At 40.0% G+C, this 18,120-nt stretch overlaps 1 protein-coding gene and 1 long non-coding RNA gene across 8 annotated transcripts in view; one reads left to right on the top strand and one right to left on the bottom strand.

The window, feature by feature from the left end:
* The window catches only part of LOC138753599 (uncharacterized), a 25,937-nt gene extending 7,945 nt beyond the window's left edge, over nucleotides 1-17,992 (bottom strand). Inside the window, exons 1-2 of the long non-coding RNA XR_011351282.1 lie at nucleotides 17,684-17,992; nucleotides 7,207-7,343 (exon numbers count right to left, since the gene is read on the bottom strand). This is a non-coding gene — a long non-coding RNA (uncharacterized lncRNA). The remainder of the gene's footprint in view (nucleotides 1-7,206; nucleotides 7,344-17,683) is intronic.
* Nucleotides 17,544-18,120, top strand: part of ttc6 (tetratricopeptide repeat domain 6) — a 249,087-nt gene continuing 248,510 nt past the window's right edge. For 2 of the 7 annotated variants that reach the window (XM_069916775.1, XM_069916777.1), the window contains exon 1: nucleotides 17,549-18,120. The gene's annotated coding sequence lies outside the window, so the exon portion shown is untranslated. The other 5 variants (XR_011351280.1, XM_069916776.1, XM_069916778.1 and 2 more) reach the window with 4 other exon arrangements.

The following is an 18,120-nucleotide window of genomic DNA, read 5'->3' as shown; positions in this document are numbered from 1 at the left end:
GATAGGTAATAAAGAGCATGAATTAGTTTGTTTGCAGATAATGTTATAGTATATATAACAAGACCAGAAATATCATTGAATAAGTTGAATATGAGATTAATAGAATATGGATTAGCATCAGGTTATAAAATTAATGTTGATAAAAGTGAGGTGATGCCTATAGTGGATATGGATTATTCACAATGTGAAAGATTGACAAAATTTAAGTGGAAAAATGAAACAATTAAATATTTAGGAATAAAAATTGATAGAAATATAAATAATTTATTTAAGTTAAATTAGTCACCACTATTAAAAAAAGACAGAAGAAGATCTGAGAAGATGGAAAGATTTACCAATAATGTTAATAGGATGGATGAACTGTATTAAGATAAATATTTTTCCAAGAATAGAATATTTATTTCAATCATTGCCCATTCATGTTCCAGAATTTTTTTTTTTGGAGTTTGAATAAAACTATATGAGAATTTATTTGGAAAGGTAAAATGTCAAGAATTGGTCTTGAAAAATTAACATGGAAATTTGATCAGGGAGGACTAAGATTACTGAATTTTAAAAATTATTATAAAGCAGGTCAATTAAGATTTTTGCCCTCTTGTTATCAAATGGGTGAGAAAACAGCTTGGGTTTAGAATGAAATGAATAAAATTGGAGAATCTATCCCAGAACAAATTTTGTATAAATGGAATAATGAATTGTTTAAATGAAAATGGAAGTACCAATTTTAAAACATATATTGAAAGTATTGAATAGGATTCATATGGAGAGAGGGATTAAAAATGATCAATTACTTAAAATGTTGTTGAAACAAAATCAACTTATTCCTTTCACTTTGAATAATTCTTTATTTGATCATTGGTACAGTAAAGATATACAAAAGATAAAAGAATGTTTTTTGGAATTTTTTAAACTTTTGAGCAATTAAAAGATAAATATTATATACAAAATAATACAATTTTTGCATATTACCAATTAAAATTATATTTTAAAAAGAAAATAGGACCAGATTTGAGACTCCCAGAATAAAGTCAATTTGAAGATATAATAACAGATACATTTATTATTAAGAAATTTATTACTAATGTAATGGATAAATATTGGGGGGAGTTTGGTAAGATTTAGAATAGGTTACATACATACACACATTTTAAAACAGATCTTAATTGAAATACTGAATAATTAATATTCAGTAAAATTGCAGGATCTTTGGAGACTTTTATGCACATTTCACAAGTAGGTGCTAATTGAAATGACATCATGAAATGAATGACCATTGTTTAGAATAGACAAACTGGCTGTTAAGAAGTACTTACAGTGTGCTCACAGAAAAGTCACTCCTCAGCTTTGTTTATCTAAGACAACAGCTTGACCAAGGAGATGAACTCCTGTTGTTTGCTGAAGAAGGTGGGGGTTTTTGCAAGTGTGTGAGTCACATGGGCTTTTTGGCAGTCTCGGTTGGAGAGAGAGAGAGAGAGAGAGAGAGAGAGAGAGAGAGAGAGAGAGAGAGAGAGGGAGAGAAGACAAGCCCTCTCTGCTTGTGTGTGTGTGACACTGAAAGTGGCTGAACAGTGCAAGTCAGGAAGAGCTGGTTGGAAACAGAAAGTTGCAGAGCAGTGGATGGCTGGAAGTGCTATCTGTCTGATGTTTCTCTTGGAATAAGAGGAACAGAAAGGAACTCTGTAGTAGCCTGAAGAAAGATGTTACCATCTGGAAAATCCTGATGGGGCAAGTTTCATCAGCGATGAAAAGGTGACTAATGGTGGTACCTCAGTTGTGGAAATCCTGGAACAACAAATCTCTCTCTGCAAACCCTACAAGAACCTTCCTGAGCAGCAAACATTTACCTTTCGAGCACCAAATCCTGGTGAACTTTATACATGTTAAATTCTGTGTAAAGTATAAGAATTGCCTGCATCCAGAGAACTTGGAAGAAGGAGAAGTGAGATTGAACTGTGAACCAAAGAACTTTTCTTAGATTTACACACACACATTACATACACGTGCACTTAGAATTAGAAAGGGGTTAATTTGGGTTAGTTAAGTATAAACATAAGTTAAAGTTTGATTCTGTTTTCATGTTTAAAGTTGATTAAAGACAACTTTTGTTTTAAAAAAAACAATTGTCTTGGTGAATGTCTGTTGCTGTTGGGTTTTGGGGTCCTTTAGGCTCGTAACACTAATATGTACATAAAATTACAAGAAACTAAAAGGAAAAAAGATTTATATAAATCAAAATTTTGATGGGAGAAAGCTTTAAATATGTAAATTCGAGGAAATATGGTCAAAATTGTGTCAAGAAAATGTTACAGTTAATGCTAGATATCAAATGGTTCAATATAATTTTCTTCATCAATTATATTATACTCCACATACATTAAATGGACTTAATTCTAATGTTCCAAGGAAACAGGGACTTTTTACATTCAGTATGGTCCTGTGAAAAAGTGGAACGATTTTGGAATGATTTAAGTGCATTGTTAGGACAAATTATGAAGATAAAGAAACAAAAAGACTCAAGAATATTTTTACTTCGGAATATATATGAAAAAGATATAAAACTGAATTTGGATAAATATCAAAAAAAGGTTTTAAATATAGCAGTAGCGACTGCAAAGAAATATATAGCAGTAATTCGGAAATCTGAGAGTGTGGTACAATTAGACTGATTGCATCTTGTAATGCAAACTTACATATAGTTTAAGGAATCGAATTGAAAACTTTTATAAAATTTGGGAACCATATATGGATTTCATGAATAAAATTTCATCCACATCTTCGACCTAACCAATCCCTCTCAATTAGTAATTATAAAAAATAGTCAATTAATATTATATATGTTAATAATATTATATATGTCAAACTAGGTGTTCTTTTTTCTTTCTTTTATGGGGCAGGCATTGATGAGAAAAATTTTTTAAATGATATCATTTTGTATGATTTATTATAATACTGTATTATTGAATTTATATTTTGTATTGATGCAAATGATTAGTAAAAATTTCAAACAAAAGAGCATATTTGAGGGATAAGCTTGGACCAACCCTGTTTCTGTCTAGCTGTACCGAAGTAGAACTTTTTATTAGGAGTTGGATTGTTAAAAAATGCATTTGTTTGATATATTCATTATTACAAGCAGGAACTTCCAATCCTTGATTACATAGATCTAGACAGAGGTGGAAAACAGACTGAAATATTATAATTGATCAACAAATGTGAGAAAATTAATGTAGGGATTGTATGACTAAAACTATTAATGTAAAATATCGATTAATTCAATATAATTTTTATATCAATTATATCTTACACCACAGAAGTTGAATAGATTGAAATCAGATTTGTCAGATTAATGTTTTTGGTATGGTGAAGATGTAAGATCCTTTATACATTCAACATGGTCTTGTCCTAATGTAAGACCTTTTTTGGGTGGCTTTACGTAACATTTTGGATCAAGTTACAGAAATTACTTTTTTGCAAAGTCCTGGTTTATTTTTTATTAGGAAATATTGAAGGTACAAGACCCAAATTGAAACTGTCAATTTATCAATTGAAATTTGTTAAATTAGCATTAGCAGTAGCAAGGACATGTATTGCAATTATTTGGAAATTGGATACATCTTTGACTAATGCCAAGGTGGTATGCTGAAATTTATAGTTGTATTCTTTTAGAAAAAAATACTTATAATTTAAGAAATAAATACCCGTACTCCAAAATAATGGGATTACATTTGTAATGACATCCTTCTTATCCCTCTAGACCAGTAGGATTCTCCTATGTTTGTTTATGTTAGATCTGGTGATTTGTTCTGGACGACATCTTTCTCTGCAATCCAACTATTTATTTTCTTTTTCTTTCTCTTTCATTTCTTCTTATACCTATAAAGTTATTTTTCATTTTGTATAATGTTTCTTTGAGGGGGATGGTTGGGTGGGAGGGAAGGGTTTTTTTTAAGGATGGGATGAAACCATCATGTATGTACTCAATTTGTTAATATATTTGTACTATTATAATAACTATAGTTATTGCGTGTATGGAATTTTAAATAAAATATTTAACAAAAAGAGAAACTTACTGGTCCTATCTCAATGATCTCACCACAATTATTTATTTACTTCCTTCTTTAAGATTACAATGGAATCAGAGTCCATCTTCTAGGCAGGTAATCATATGCATGCATTTCACATCATAATTGAATGTCAATTATAAATACTTTTGTACTGTGGAGCCATGTTTGTAAGAAATAGGATAAAAGCTACACAAGCTTATTTCATCACAAACATATTGTACCGATGGAATCTTTTTCTACAGAAGGCAAACTTAATTCACAAAATCTTTTAACATTGAAGAGTTTCAGATTAATGTTAATTAAAATGGATTCATTCAGATTTTTACTTAAAATAGATGGAAAAAAGAACTTTCTTTTCTTTAAATGGCAACATCCTGTTTCACTCACAGAGAAAGGGCAATTTCTAAATGCTATTTAGCTCAGATTTTAATTGCATCAATGATGATTTAGTTATTATCTCTATAAATCACTGAGAAATGTTGGATTATTCTTCATGATGAAGAAAATGAAGGTATCCCCTATATATTAAACCTAGTTTCATTAATCTGGATAATTATATTGATAAATACATGATGCACATAAATGCTACTATTTTAAATCTGCTGTCTCCATGATTATTTTTTTTTTTATTTTCAGGAGCTCATATGATAAATTAAACGTGTTGGTGGAATTTATGCAAAAGTCATCATAAAATGAGCAATTTTAAGTTCTTGGGAATGACTATCTTGTAGGATCTTTCATGGACCCAACACACTAATAGCATTGTAAAGAAAGCACATCAGTGCCTCTACCACCTCAGGAGTTTGTGAAGGTTTGGTATGACATCAGAGACCCTAGAGAATTTGTACAGATATGTGATGGAAAGTGTGCTAACCAGCTGGTATGGGGACACCAATACCCCTAAGTGTGTGTAAAGCCTTGCAAAAGTCAGTGGATACAGTCCAGGACATTAAGACTATACCCTCCTCACCATTGAGAACATCTATAGGGAATGCTGCCGTGGGAGAGCATCAGTAATCTTCAAGGATCCACACCACCCAGCACACGCTCTGTTCTTGCTGCTACCATCAGGAAAGAAGTATAGGTGCCACATGATTCCCACCATCAGGTTCAGCAACAGCTCCATCATCAAACTTCTCATCAAGAAACTAAATCAGGTAATCATTTAAGGACTTTTACTTATAAACTTCATTGATTTTTGTTTTCGCTCTGCATTTCGTTATTGTTTACATGTGTATGTTGAGTACAGTTTTTGTTCCAGTACCAATAAGTGGGAATTCTGCCTGGTCTGCAGGAAAAAGAATCTCAGGGTTGTATGTAATGTCATGTATGTGCTCTGACAATAAATATGAAGTTTGAATTTTTGAACTTTGAAAATTAAAAGAGTGACAATTTAACTCCACTTTCTCTGCATATGGATAATAATTTACATTTTTTACAGTTTGGCCTGGTTCACCTCACCATTTTTTTTAGTTATAGCGTTTGTGTTTTCTTTTATTATTATTTTATTTTATTTTTTAAATTTTTTTATTTTTCACACCATAAATCACAATAGCCATGATATACACTTTTTCTTTTTCACACATTTACAGTGACATTTTCTCCCCCCCCCCCCTCCTCCCAAGCCACCCCCCCACCCCCCCCCCCCCCTCTCCTCCATTTTAGGTATACAATCTATGTTGCATTAATTCAGTCAGACAATGTTGTCATTCAACAAAAATACACCAGAAATTCTACTGAGTCCATTCTTTTCTTTTCTTCTCCTTCCATCAACTTAGGTAATGTTTGTTCCCGGTAGGTTTTCGCTATTGTATTTAATGTAAGGCTCCCATACTTGTTCGAATATTTCAATATTATTTCTTAAACTATATGTTATTTTTTCTAATGGAATACATTTATTCATTTCTATATACCATTGTTGTATTTTCAAATTATCTTCCAATTTCCAGGTTGACATAATGTGTTTTCTTTTATTATTGAAGTAATCGGTTTCCTGCACATTTCAGAACCTCAATAATTGTTTTGTGACAGAAACAATGAGAAGTCACTCGAGGGGCAGAATGCTCAGAATAGATTCAAATGCATTTTTCTAAACAACTTAGGAGGCGCATTTTGTATTGAGAATGAACGTTTTAATACTGTATTTACCATGTGCATAAAAGTAATATTTCATGCATACGATAGAGCAACATTTGTTTTGGAATAGCGTTTAGAACGATTATAATACCCCATAAAAATGCATAATGATAAAGATGGTATTTCTTTTAGAGGTTAACTGACCTGTTCAAAATATCGAGTTTTTGCCGCTATTTCTAGAGTCAGCGGTGTTTCTCTGCCCACTCTTATTTTCGTTGCAGAACCAAAATACAGCAGTGTGTATATTGAGATCATGTATAATCCGTCCAATGATGCATTCCATTTGTGGGGGGGGGGGGGGGACGACGGCGTTTTCAAAGTAATAAGTCGTCAGTTTGTGGCATAGAATTATTTACGGTAAGTACTTGATAGGAGGGAACTTGGACAAAATCTGTTTGAAGAAAGCGAATCCCAATATCCTTCCAGGTGAATAATTACTTTCCACATATTTAGGGTTGAATTTGTCATGACAACAAATTTTGGGGCATTTTTCTACGTTTTCCGTCAGTTTGCAATATCTGCATTTGTTAAAGTGATAACCTGTGCAGTTACTTTCCTCAGAAACTTCTCAGGCCGATCCTGGGTTTCTGCGGAGTTAATAACCCAGTTATTGAGCCGGAAAATGGAAGAAGAGTTGCATGCTTATTGTGCCCAGACTTCTCAGGGGTTCACATCCTTATTATGATAGATAAGTCTCTGATTATGATAATCTCTTACGGTCTCTTTAACAATAAATTGTTAAAGTTTAGCTGCTAATAAACATTAAACAGTCTGCAAAATATTTGTTGATAACATATCGTTAGTTTTACTAAGGAGAAACATTTTTGACACAAAGTAGAACGATGTCAGACAAAAGTGGGAAGTGGAGTTACTTCCTTCAACCTTTTACAAGAAGCACCACAGATTTCAATGCACTGAAAGCCATGAAAAAAAATTCAACTTTACACAGAATTTAATAATGTATGTAAACAGTTTTTTTTTAAAAATTCATAGCAAAATTATATACCTTGAATGGAAGAATCAACAATGCGGAGAAAAAAGGCAGCTTTCATGGCCGTTTGGGGTAGTTGACATTTGCTTCAGGTTTAAGCCTCCCCGAGACTCAGTAAGTGCATGCCACCTTCAAAAGAGTGAAGCATTGATCTGGAAAGGAGTAAGAACTACAATTTGAGACTTCGAATGCCAACAATAAATGGGCTGATTTATCTAAATATATGACAACAATTTTTAAAGTGGATTTCGCCAAGTTTTCCGTTAAATAAATCGCGCTATCTGCACTTTGTAATTGCACGTTTGCTCTGTTTCAATAACGGAAGGTTTGGATTTAATTCAAAAATATTCCTGCTTTCCCGGGCAGAAATGATGCAATATGTTTATCTGATGAACAGCGATAGATCCCAACATTAATCCGGTGCGACATGTTAAGTTTACATTTTTTGTCTGAAATAAATGTTACCGCTTCTTGTGGAATGAGATAAATGTTGGTATTATCTCGCGTCTTCCACGTTTCTGTTATAACTCCTATATCTTGTAGATATAACTTGTGTTATTCGCATAAATATAACCGGTCGTTATCGCCGTAAAATCAGAAACTAGCAATTCTGGTGAGAATAGTGACCACCGACAAACAGCATTTGTCCCACGTCAATGCCAGGAGGCGAAAGATACCACCAGGAAATCTGGACTCCTGATGTCATGCCCAATATTTATTCTCCACAACATCACCGAAATCATCTACTGCGTTTTCTATATTATAACGGCAACTACATTTCAAAGGTACTGAAGGCCTAAGAAAAATCCTGAAAGGTGCACATTAACTTTTTTTAAATCCAGGTCTTTGTTTCACACTTCACAGTTGAAAGTGAGGAGAGGATAGGTTGAGAATTATGTCGATTGTCTCTGGCTCTATACCAAATCAAGATAAATCTCTGATTTGTTAAGAGAAATCTTGAAGATAAATTTTGGGATAATTAGAAAATAAAAAAGCGATTGGTTTTATACCATTTATTTTGATTACTTTTATTTGTTAGTTTTGAAAATACTAAATAAATTTAAAAAAAACAGAGCCAAACTCTCCAGAAAAAAGACCAAGCAGGTTTCCCTCATTGGAGACCTGATAGTTTGTAGGGGTGGAAAGTGACTGGAAATGATGTTGCCTGACTGCCTAACTTACAGCAGTAGTGGGGTGGATGAGTATGGATGAAGATTTTGTTTCCCTTTCAGTAACTTTGCAATTCAGTAAAGGTGGAGCATGAGCAACTCTGAACATGTTCTTGGACTCTGGTTTTAGTGTATTAAAGTTTCAGATTAGTAATTAAGTTATGTTTCAGGCCAATGTGAACCCAGCATTAGCGCAGATGGTCACAAATGCTACAACTGTGCTCATGCTCCACCACACACACACACACACACACACACACACACACACACACACTATCCTGGAGCTTCTCTTTACAGTGCAGTCATCAACAAAAAAAGGTTTCATATAACAAGATATACATTATAGTGTTATATTCATCTAAAATATTTGTTAAATTTAAATATGTGCAATGTCAGTAACAGGCATGTACAGGCAAAATACTCAGAAAATAATTCCAGGCCTCAATAATTGGCTTCATAAAATGTTTATCTTGATATGGGAAATAAAAATAAGTCACATTTATTACACATTTCAAGTTGCATCTGAAAAGGTGACTCTGGATGAGGGTTAGTTACAATCATTCAATCTTCTTCTTTCTTTGGCTTGGCTTCGTGGACGAAGATTTATGGAGGGGTATGTCCACGTCTGCTGCATTGCTCATTGGTGACTGACAAGTCCGATGCGGGACAGGCAGGCATGGTTGCAGCAGTTGCAAGGGAAAATTGGTTGGTTGGGGTTGGGTGCTGGGTTTTTCCTCCTTTGTCTTCTGTCAGTGAGGTGGACTCTACGGTCTTCTTCAAAGGAGGTTGCAGCCCACCGAGCTGTGAGGCGCCAAGATGCACGGTTGGAGGCGATATCAGCCCATTGGCGGTGGTCAATGTGGCAAGCACCAAGAGATTTCTTTAAGCAGTCCTTGTACCTCTTCTTTGGTGCACCTCTGTCTCAGTGGCCAGTGGAGAGCTTGCCATATAACACGATCTTGGGAAAGCGATGGTCCTCCATTCTGGAGACATGACCCACCCAGCGCAGTTGGGTCTTCAGCAGCATGGATTCGATGCTTGCGGACTCTGCCAGCTCGAGTACTTCGATGTTGGTGATGAAGTCATTCCAATGAATGTTGAGGATGGAGCGGAGACAGTGCTGATTGAAGCGTTCTAGGAGCCATAGGTGATGCCAGTAGAGGACCCTTGATTTGGATTATCATTCAATAATGAGGAGCCTAACATATCCACATCACCATTATCTTTCCTTATAGTCTTTTTACTTGATTAATATACACCTTATGACAGAGCAATTCATTTTTGTATGTAATTTCTCTGTGGTGAATACATATATCTTCTGTTTAGTCTGTCATTGAGACTTTGATAAAATATTGAATCTTCTTGGAGAATGAGATGATGATGAGATGAGAGCTTATTGTCAGGGTACAATGTCAGCTTGCTTCCTGCAACCACTCAGATACATAAGATATTCCAACAACAATAGTATAAAATAAATAACCGCAATATGCCTATATAGAAAAAAAACCAAATATAATAGAAAAGATAAATAAATATTAACAGTTGCAGTTAGTGCAAGAAATTAAGGTAAAGTTTCAGTAGCGCAGATATATCTTTTTAGTGGTCCAGATGTAGTTATGGTTAGGGGAGGTTCAAGAGCCTGATACCTGTTGGGAGGGGTGGGGGGGGGGGGAAACCTGTTCTTGCATCTGTCCCTTCTGCTTGAAGGTTAGCAGTGCGAACAACTGTGATGGGGATCTGTTATACTGTTGGCTGTCTTCTTGAGACAGCATCTTACATAGATGTCTTTGGTGGGTAGGAGGTCACTGCCCCTGATGACTTGACGAGATTTTCCACTTATTGCAGCTTCCTGCATTCCTGGGCACTCAAGTTTGAAAACTATTCTCCCAAAATATTCAAGTCCTTCTGCAGACTCCCTACTTCCTCAACACTACCTGCTTCTCCACCTATCTTTGTACTTGGCCACAAAGTTATCTACTCCAGCATCCACATTGCTTATACACAACATAAAAAGTAATTGACCAACACCAATTCCTACAGAACACCACTAGTCACTGGCTCACTCTTTGGCCTCAGCCAGTCAGCTAATCTTCTATTCACGATGGTATCTTTCCCCATAATACCACAGACTTCTATCTTGTTTAGCAGTCTCATGTGCAAAATCTTGTCAAAGGTCTTCTGAAAATCAAAGTGAGCAACATCCATAGGCTCTCCTTTATCTGTCCTGTTCTTTAATTCCTCAAAGAACTCCAATAGATTTGTTAGGCAAGATCTCCCATGAAGTAAACCATGCTGATTTAAGCCTATTTTATCCTATGCTTTCTCATACTCTGAAACCTCATCCTTAAAAATGACTCGAGAATCTTGCCAACCACTGAAGTTAACTAACCAGACTACAATTTCCTGTCTTTTGCTTCTCTCCCTTCTTAAAGAGTGAAGTGATGTTTGCAATTTTCAGTCCTTTGGAAACATATCCAACTGTTGTGATTCCATAAAGATCATGACTCATGCATTCACAATCCCTTCAGCTACCTCTTTCAGAATGTCTTTCAGTCAATGTAGTCTATCCAGTCCAGGTGTCTTATCTACCTTCACCCCTTCAGCTTCCCAAATACCGTCTCCTTAGTAATAGCAATGACACAAATTTCTACCCTGTGAATGAGACAGAATTTTCATTAACTCCCTCACTCACTTCTCTTATTGAATTCCAACACCGGTAGACTTTGACTCCACTAATCACACATCTCTGCCCTGTATGACATATCTTCCTCCACCTGTTTTGTGTGATCAAATCATGTTCAGTGGGTTCACAGAGAAATGAATCCAGACATAGACTACACATGGGGAAATCGCAATGGGGAATACACAAAACAACACTCGGTACTAAAACAATGTAAGCATTCACATTGGATACTGCAATCTCCAATACCAGTAGCTGCTTACTCTCTTTCTCGCTCTCTCTCTCTTTATTACTCATGTGAAGTAATAGTCAGTAATTACCACACTCTTAGTAGACAGGGACTTCAACATGCACTCCCGGTTCTCTGTTCCAATGGGGTATGCCTCAATGCTAAATATTCCCACACAATACTATGATCCTGCTGTGTGTAGTGCCACAATTCGTGGCCTGGCATAAAGAGCATTCATAGTCAAGACCAAGGAGCAAAGAGGATGATCTGCTGCACGTGGTAGGCTTTTAAAGTGCAGTAAGCTGAGGAGTTTGGGCCAGGTAATCGGTAAGTGATTTAAAGGGACCAATGGTCAGGTGTGCATTAATGGGTGGGCAGAGTCCAACCTTGATTGGGAGGTAATGTAATCTGTCTAGGTTCCAATGGGAGAGATCACATGACCCTCCACAATTCACACCACTCACCAAACATCTACAAAAAGTGAACAACAAAACATTATGTATAATGGGAAACAAAAATAAATATTCAACCAACAGGTTACAATACCTATATTAAATGATATGTACATAAACCTCACAAATCAAAATGTACAGTAAATATAGACGTAACATAGTGCCTTTTGTGTGATCAAAAGGGGAAATTAATGTTTCTGTAAGTGACAACGCTCTACAGCTCTCCCCCTCCCAAATGAATAGGGTTGTTGTGTTCCCAGTGTGAGGAGAGGGGAAAAAAAATTAGTCACTAACTCACAAATGTGGTCTCTCCGACTTGTCTGGGAAGCAGTTCCTGCAGCACCCTGTCTGGCATGTATGTGGACCTGTGGCACCAACATCAAAATAGGGTCCCCTTTGCAAGCAGGCAGTGCAAGGCCATCCTTCAAGTGCCATAGCCCTTCCTTGACCAGTGCCTCCCACACTTTGGCCATCCATTTGGGTGCTCCCCCATCATTGTAAGGCACACAACCCAGGTTCTGTCACCATGCTGTCTCGTGGGGAAGCAGAGATCAGCCCAGCAGGTGTGCATCTATGGCGTACCAGTACTTACCTGAGAGCACCCCCATTTTCTGGGCTTCTGTTTGGCACCAGGATGCTGTTCCTGCTCACTTTCTCACTGTGCGTGGACCAGTGTCTACCGAATTAGGTGGAACATATTGCGTGCTCTGGTTCCCTTAAATGACTCACAGGGAGAGTCAGAACTGTGTATTGTCCAAATTAAGATTATTTAAAAAAAGGTTCATGAAGCTCTCACCCCATGGGAATGATTAGGAGTGGTGCTGTGGGGGAGTGGAGGAACACCATCATTACTGAAAGTTACATTGTGAAAGGGTTTATATAAGCTGCTCCTGGTGTTGCCATCAACTGGTGGTGATGGGTGGAAGACTGTCAGAAGCAGTGATGAAAGGGGAGCAGTATGGAGTGGTGATGCTGTGGGTGTCTCAATGTTATGATTTTCTGTCGTGCTGAGCTTGATGCAGTTGGCCTGCAGGGTGGGTGGGTGGGAATATTTCACTCTCTTGGAGAGTCTGTTAGTGTGTTGGCTTGACAATGACATTTCTCTGGGGAACGCAAACCATAATTTGTCTCTCGGTCTGCTTGCAATTACTTCCCCCTTTTTAGGTGTATGGCTGCTGCACCCACATCCTACCAAACTCCTCAGGGTCCTGTAAATTGGCCTTGTTTCTTTTCTATATGTTTGAAGTGGCAAAATGTCATGAAAGTGGGGACCTCCCACCCCGAGTTTAACTGGTTCACCGCTTCTTGCAGCATGCTGAGCACCCCCTTCAATGTGTGGTTGGGTGTTAGTGTGCACAGTTTATGTTTGAGGAGACCATTCATTTTTTCTATGTGTCTGGATGCCTTTGAGTGGTAGGGGATGTGCAGCAGCCATGAGATACCAGCCTCTACCACCCAATTCTGTATTTTGACCCCCGTAAATTGTGAGCCCTGGTCAGACTGTACTTCCCACGGGACTCCATAAATGGAAGAAGGTACTTCAGTCCTCAGATAGTGCTTATCCTGGTCAGCCATCTCACAGGGCACTGCCACCAGCATACAGTAGAAGGTGTCCCATCATCATCAGGAGGAACCTCTTTTTATTTTGGCATGGGAGAGGGCTGATATAGTCTATTTTCCAGACTTAGTCTGCTCCCCTACCACAACATATTCATCCCAGTTTAGACTGCTGGCAGATAGAGCAATTATTCACCGCCGTTTGCACCTCATTTGTTCATCATCACGTACCATTGAACCCCAAGTGGCCACTCTATTTGTCAGTCTATATTGTCGGAGTGGGTGGAGGCTGAGCAGATTAATGCTGCACAGTCCATGGCAACATTATGTGCTGATTCTGCTGTGTCCCTATTAGTATGGGCTTCCACATGGTGGACAATGAGCACCCTCTAACCAGCCTGCTCCCAGATGTATTTCGAATACTGCTGACCCCAAAGCAGGTGGTTGTGTATCTCCCACCTTGTCTCATGCCAGTTGGCCATCCACACCACCATCTTGTTTTCCATTGCTTTTGAGTGCATATAAATATGGAGAGGACCGTCATCTCTTGAAGCGTAAGCTCTATCGCAACAAGCTCCACAAGCTGACTGGATCTCCCTGTCCTTCTTGAGTCTGGGTATTTTGCTACTAGTAGGGTGTAGAGCTGCTGCTCTCCATTGTTGCCTTCTGTTCATTAAATGACGAGCCATCCATAAACCATGCCTGCTGCTGCTGTCCTTTATCGAGGGAGTTGGTTGACCCCAAGAAATGGATGTATGTCAGGGACCTCAGGAAAGGGACTATCACTCTTGGGGAGGGTCATGAATTTCTCATGCAGCCTGTTGACCCCTCCACCCTAGCCTCTGCCTGGTTTGTGATGTACCAACTCCATTTTACAATGGAGGACCGCTCAGCGTGGCCCTCTTCGTGGGTGGCATCAGTGGACTTGACCCATCACATGACGGGCAGTTGAGACCAGAGTATTACAGTCTCAGCAGTTGTTTGCTCTGTGGTGAGGAGTGCCAGATAGCATACCAGGAACTGGCATTCAAAAGGGCTGTAGCAGGCTCGGGGAGGGTTTTTGTCTAGAAGCCATGTGGCCATTCATTTTCTGCTAGAGACTCCACTTGGCCATGGTGATGGCAGAACCGAAGTTCAAAGGGGACCCCTGTCTGGCAGGAGGCTAGCAGCAATGCCTGATTAATGGTCTGCTTAGCCATGTTGAATGCCATCCGCTGCTTGGGATTCCAGTGGAATGTGGTTTTCTTTCTGGAGACTGCATGAAGCGGGTGCAGTAGCATGGTGAGGTGGGGAATGTGCTGTCACCAGTAGCCTAAAAAGCCAACAGAGCTCTGGATCTTGGCTTTAAAGGTGGTCACTGCAGTGTTTACGATTTTATTCTTTGCAGCCTCTGGAATGTCCCTTTGCCCTGAGTGAATACTTAGGAAGATGACCATCTGTCTCGGGCCCTGTACCTTTTCTGGGTTGACTTTCCCATCACATGCATGGAGTATTGAGACCAAGGACTCTACTACGTGCCACGATCTCACCCTGAAGGAGATAATCGTCAATTTAATGGGTGACATTGATGTCAGCTGTGGGTGGGGGGGGGGGGGGGGGAAGAGGGCAACATTTTTTAAATTACAGATGATTAATCCATGGCAGAGTGTGGGGCTGTGAATGTACCTCTGGAGCAATTCACAAAAGGTGTATTGGGTGCCTTTAAAAGGTAAACTGGTCCTGTCAAAGACTCAAGGGGATGGAAAAGAACTTGTTGGCAAGGTCCACCAAGGCATACCAATGCTTCATATCCTCCACCAAGGTGACCTTGGGAAAATGGCAGCAGTGAGAGGTGGGATGACTTTATTTAATTTTCTGTAGTCTATTATCATACATCACATGCCATTCTTCTTATGGACAGGCCAGACTGGACTACTGTAGCGGAACAAAGAAGATCTAAATTCTCCCTCATGGAGTAATGCCTCAAACACTTCTTCAATTTCTTGAGTGCCTCCTGGTACCCAATACTGTCGGGTGCAGATCACCGGGGTGGGGTTTGGGAAATGACGACCATCGCTCTGACCATGATGGTTTCCCACACGACCACAAAGGTGAATAATCGGTGCACAGCAACTGCCCCGTGAGTACATTTATGCCAAAAATGCACTCAGGGAAGGCTGCTACCAGGACAGGGGCGGGATGGGGAGGTCTTCACCTATGGAGAGGCACAGGGTGCCCTCTGACAATGAGAATTGAGCCCTCTAGGGCTCTATAGAGAAATCTAAGGTTCCCTCCACCCCTTGGGCTTCCCAGGGTATTCCCTATTTTTCAGCGTATGCCAACTGGGCTAAAAACCCTCAGGTCACCTGGGTGGGCCAGGACTGCTGAATGGATTTGCCAGAGATCCTGGGATGGGGGCAGAGGTGTGCCATGCTGTTGGGGATGGTCTTCTGTGACTATGTATTGGCCATTTCCTGTTGCACCAGAGTGTTCATCTCTGCCCTGAGGGCGGCAGGGACCACCTCTGGGGAGGGAGGAGCAGAAGACTGAGGTAGATGGTGTGATGGGTGCTCCACTCTTGCAGGGCATTCCCCCACAATGCTCCTGCCACAGCACAAACATGGAGGTGGGCACATTCCATGCCAGCACGTCACAGTAAATTACATTTCCCTGAGGGTTAGTGGGAAAGTGGTCTTGCTGACTTCAGTGTAGACATAGTGAACCTGTGCAGAGGGTCCCCACTCTATGTACTCTAGCCCCTCCAGAAGCATGATTGCTCCCCAGACAGTCTTGCTGGTTCCATTAAGGGCAAGACCAACCTCTTGAGGTCAGGTGAGTGGTGGTCTCTAGTTGGCCCGCCAAGATGGCTGTTACCATGACATCCTCATGGAAATTACACCCACGGGCACCCCCTTAGATCCCAGTATTGATAGTCCATTTCCTGATTACCTTCATGGCCTCACTGACCGTGGGCCACTATAGCCAACCATTCAGGTCCCATTCCAGGAACGTGGGGAACCTGGCCTGCACCACAATCACCACCCTATCCCCCAGGGTGGTGCGCTCATCAAACCTTTGTTGTTCACAGTTTGCTGCATTGACAGCGTACCCAGGGCAGTCGCCTTTAGATGGGAGGAGCAGATATATGGGGAGTCCCCTCATCCCACAGCTAGAGCAGCCTTGAACCCTGCTTGCAGCACCAGTTGTTTTGAGTGATTAAATCAGTTTGGTAGGTTCACAAATAAACAGACTAGACAAATGAACTATGATCTTTATTGCACACACAGGAAATCGTAATGGGAAGTCACAAAACAACGCAGTACTAAAACAATGTAAACATTTACATCGGATACAGCAATCTCCGATATCAGTAGCCACCTACTATATCTCTCTCTATTACACACATGCAGTAATATTCAGTAACTAGCATACTCTACTAGACAGGGACTTTAACACTCTCCTGGATCCCTATTCCAATGGGTACAGCTAAGTATTCCCACACAATACTACAGTCCCACTCTAAGAATAGAACACACCTTACCAACGACTCCTCCAGTGATGTCCACAGTTTGTGGCTTGGTGTACAGCAGCATTCATAGTCAGGACTAAGGAGCAAAGAGGAAAATCTGCTGCACGTGGTAGGCTTTTAAAGTGCAGTGAGCTGGGAAGTCTGGGCCAGGTAATCGGTAAGTGATTTAAAGGGACCAATGGTCAGGTGTGCACTAATAGGTGGGCAGAGTCCAACCTTGATTGGCAGGTAATGTGGTCTCCAACTAGGATTTAGACAGAGAGGTGATGTGACCCTCCACAAACCTTTTACCTTATGCCTCTCTCCCTTTGTATGGCATCTGCTAATGAACTTCCTATATCCACCTTCCTTCACCCTTTTCTGGTTTTTCAAACCCATACTGGCCCCTTTCCAACCTCTCCCATACTGTGTGGTCTTGGTCCTGATAAAGGAGTTTGGCCTGAAACATTGACCTATCTTTTTGTCCCACTGATGCTGCAGAATTGTTTGTTGCTCCAGATTTCATCATCTGCAATCTCCAAGTGTCTACAACCCTCATCATATTTCAGCAATGCTTACTTAGAACATTTCTCCTTGGAGTGCAGGGAACTTGGGGGAACTGGACTGAGGCTCCTAAAATTATGAAGGGCGTAGATAGGTAAATAGTCAAAGCCTTTTCCCCAGGGTAGGAGAGGCCATGATGAGAGAGTAAAGATTTAATTGGGAGGAAGAGGAATCTTCTTCAGAGAGAGGATGGTGGGGATCTGAAACCAGTTGTCAGGAGACAAAGTTCAAAAGATACAGAGATAGGAAAGGTTTAGAGAGGGATAAGGTTGAGGTGGGCCTGGAGGTTGGGCCGAAGGGCCTTTTTCTTGCTCGATAACTCAGATCAGAGACCGTCAGAGTCGGACCGAGTACCTGAAGGTGGAATGAAGCTGAGCGGCGGTTTTCACCACGAGGAGTCGAATGGAGTCCTTCCTTGTGGTTTTCTCTCCGCGAAACGGTAACCTTTCAATGATCGAAGTAGGACCATTCTGATACCAAATTCGTAAACCGCCAGTAGAGTTTTTTTTTAACGGCGAAACCAAGGCCCAATGTCGGTACTTTGGAGGCGGCGTCAGGTGCAGCAGGAGGAACCAACTTGAGCGATTGCACGGGCCTAGCCACACGCGCCGGGGCCTCGAGCCCATCCGGGGATGCAACCGAGGCTCGAGGTGCAGCCTCCAGCTTCCCGGTTCCTAAGCAACGGACCCAACAGTCGACACCAAGGCAAGGCCTCGAGCAGCAAAGCAGAAGGACGCGATGAGCAGTCGCTTGGGAGGGCTGTTCCCACTTTAATACTTCACCGCCTCAAG

This window comes from Narcine bancroftii, chromosome 2 (genome assembly GCF_036971445.1).
Source record: "Narcine bancroftii isolate sNarBan1 chromosome 2, sNarBan1.hap1, whole genome shotgun sequence".
NCBI lineage: Eukaryota > Metazoa > Chordata > Chondrichthyes > Torpediniformes > Narcinidae > Narcine > Narcine bancroftii.
The sequence above is the reverse complement of the archived record's forward strand: the minus strand, read 5'-3'. Positions and strand labels throughout refer to the sequence as shown.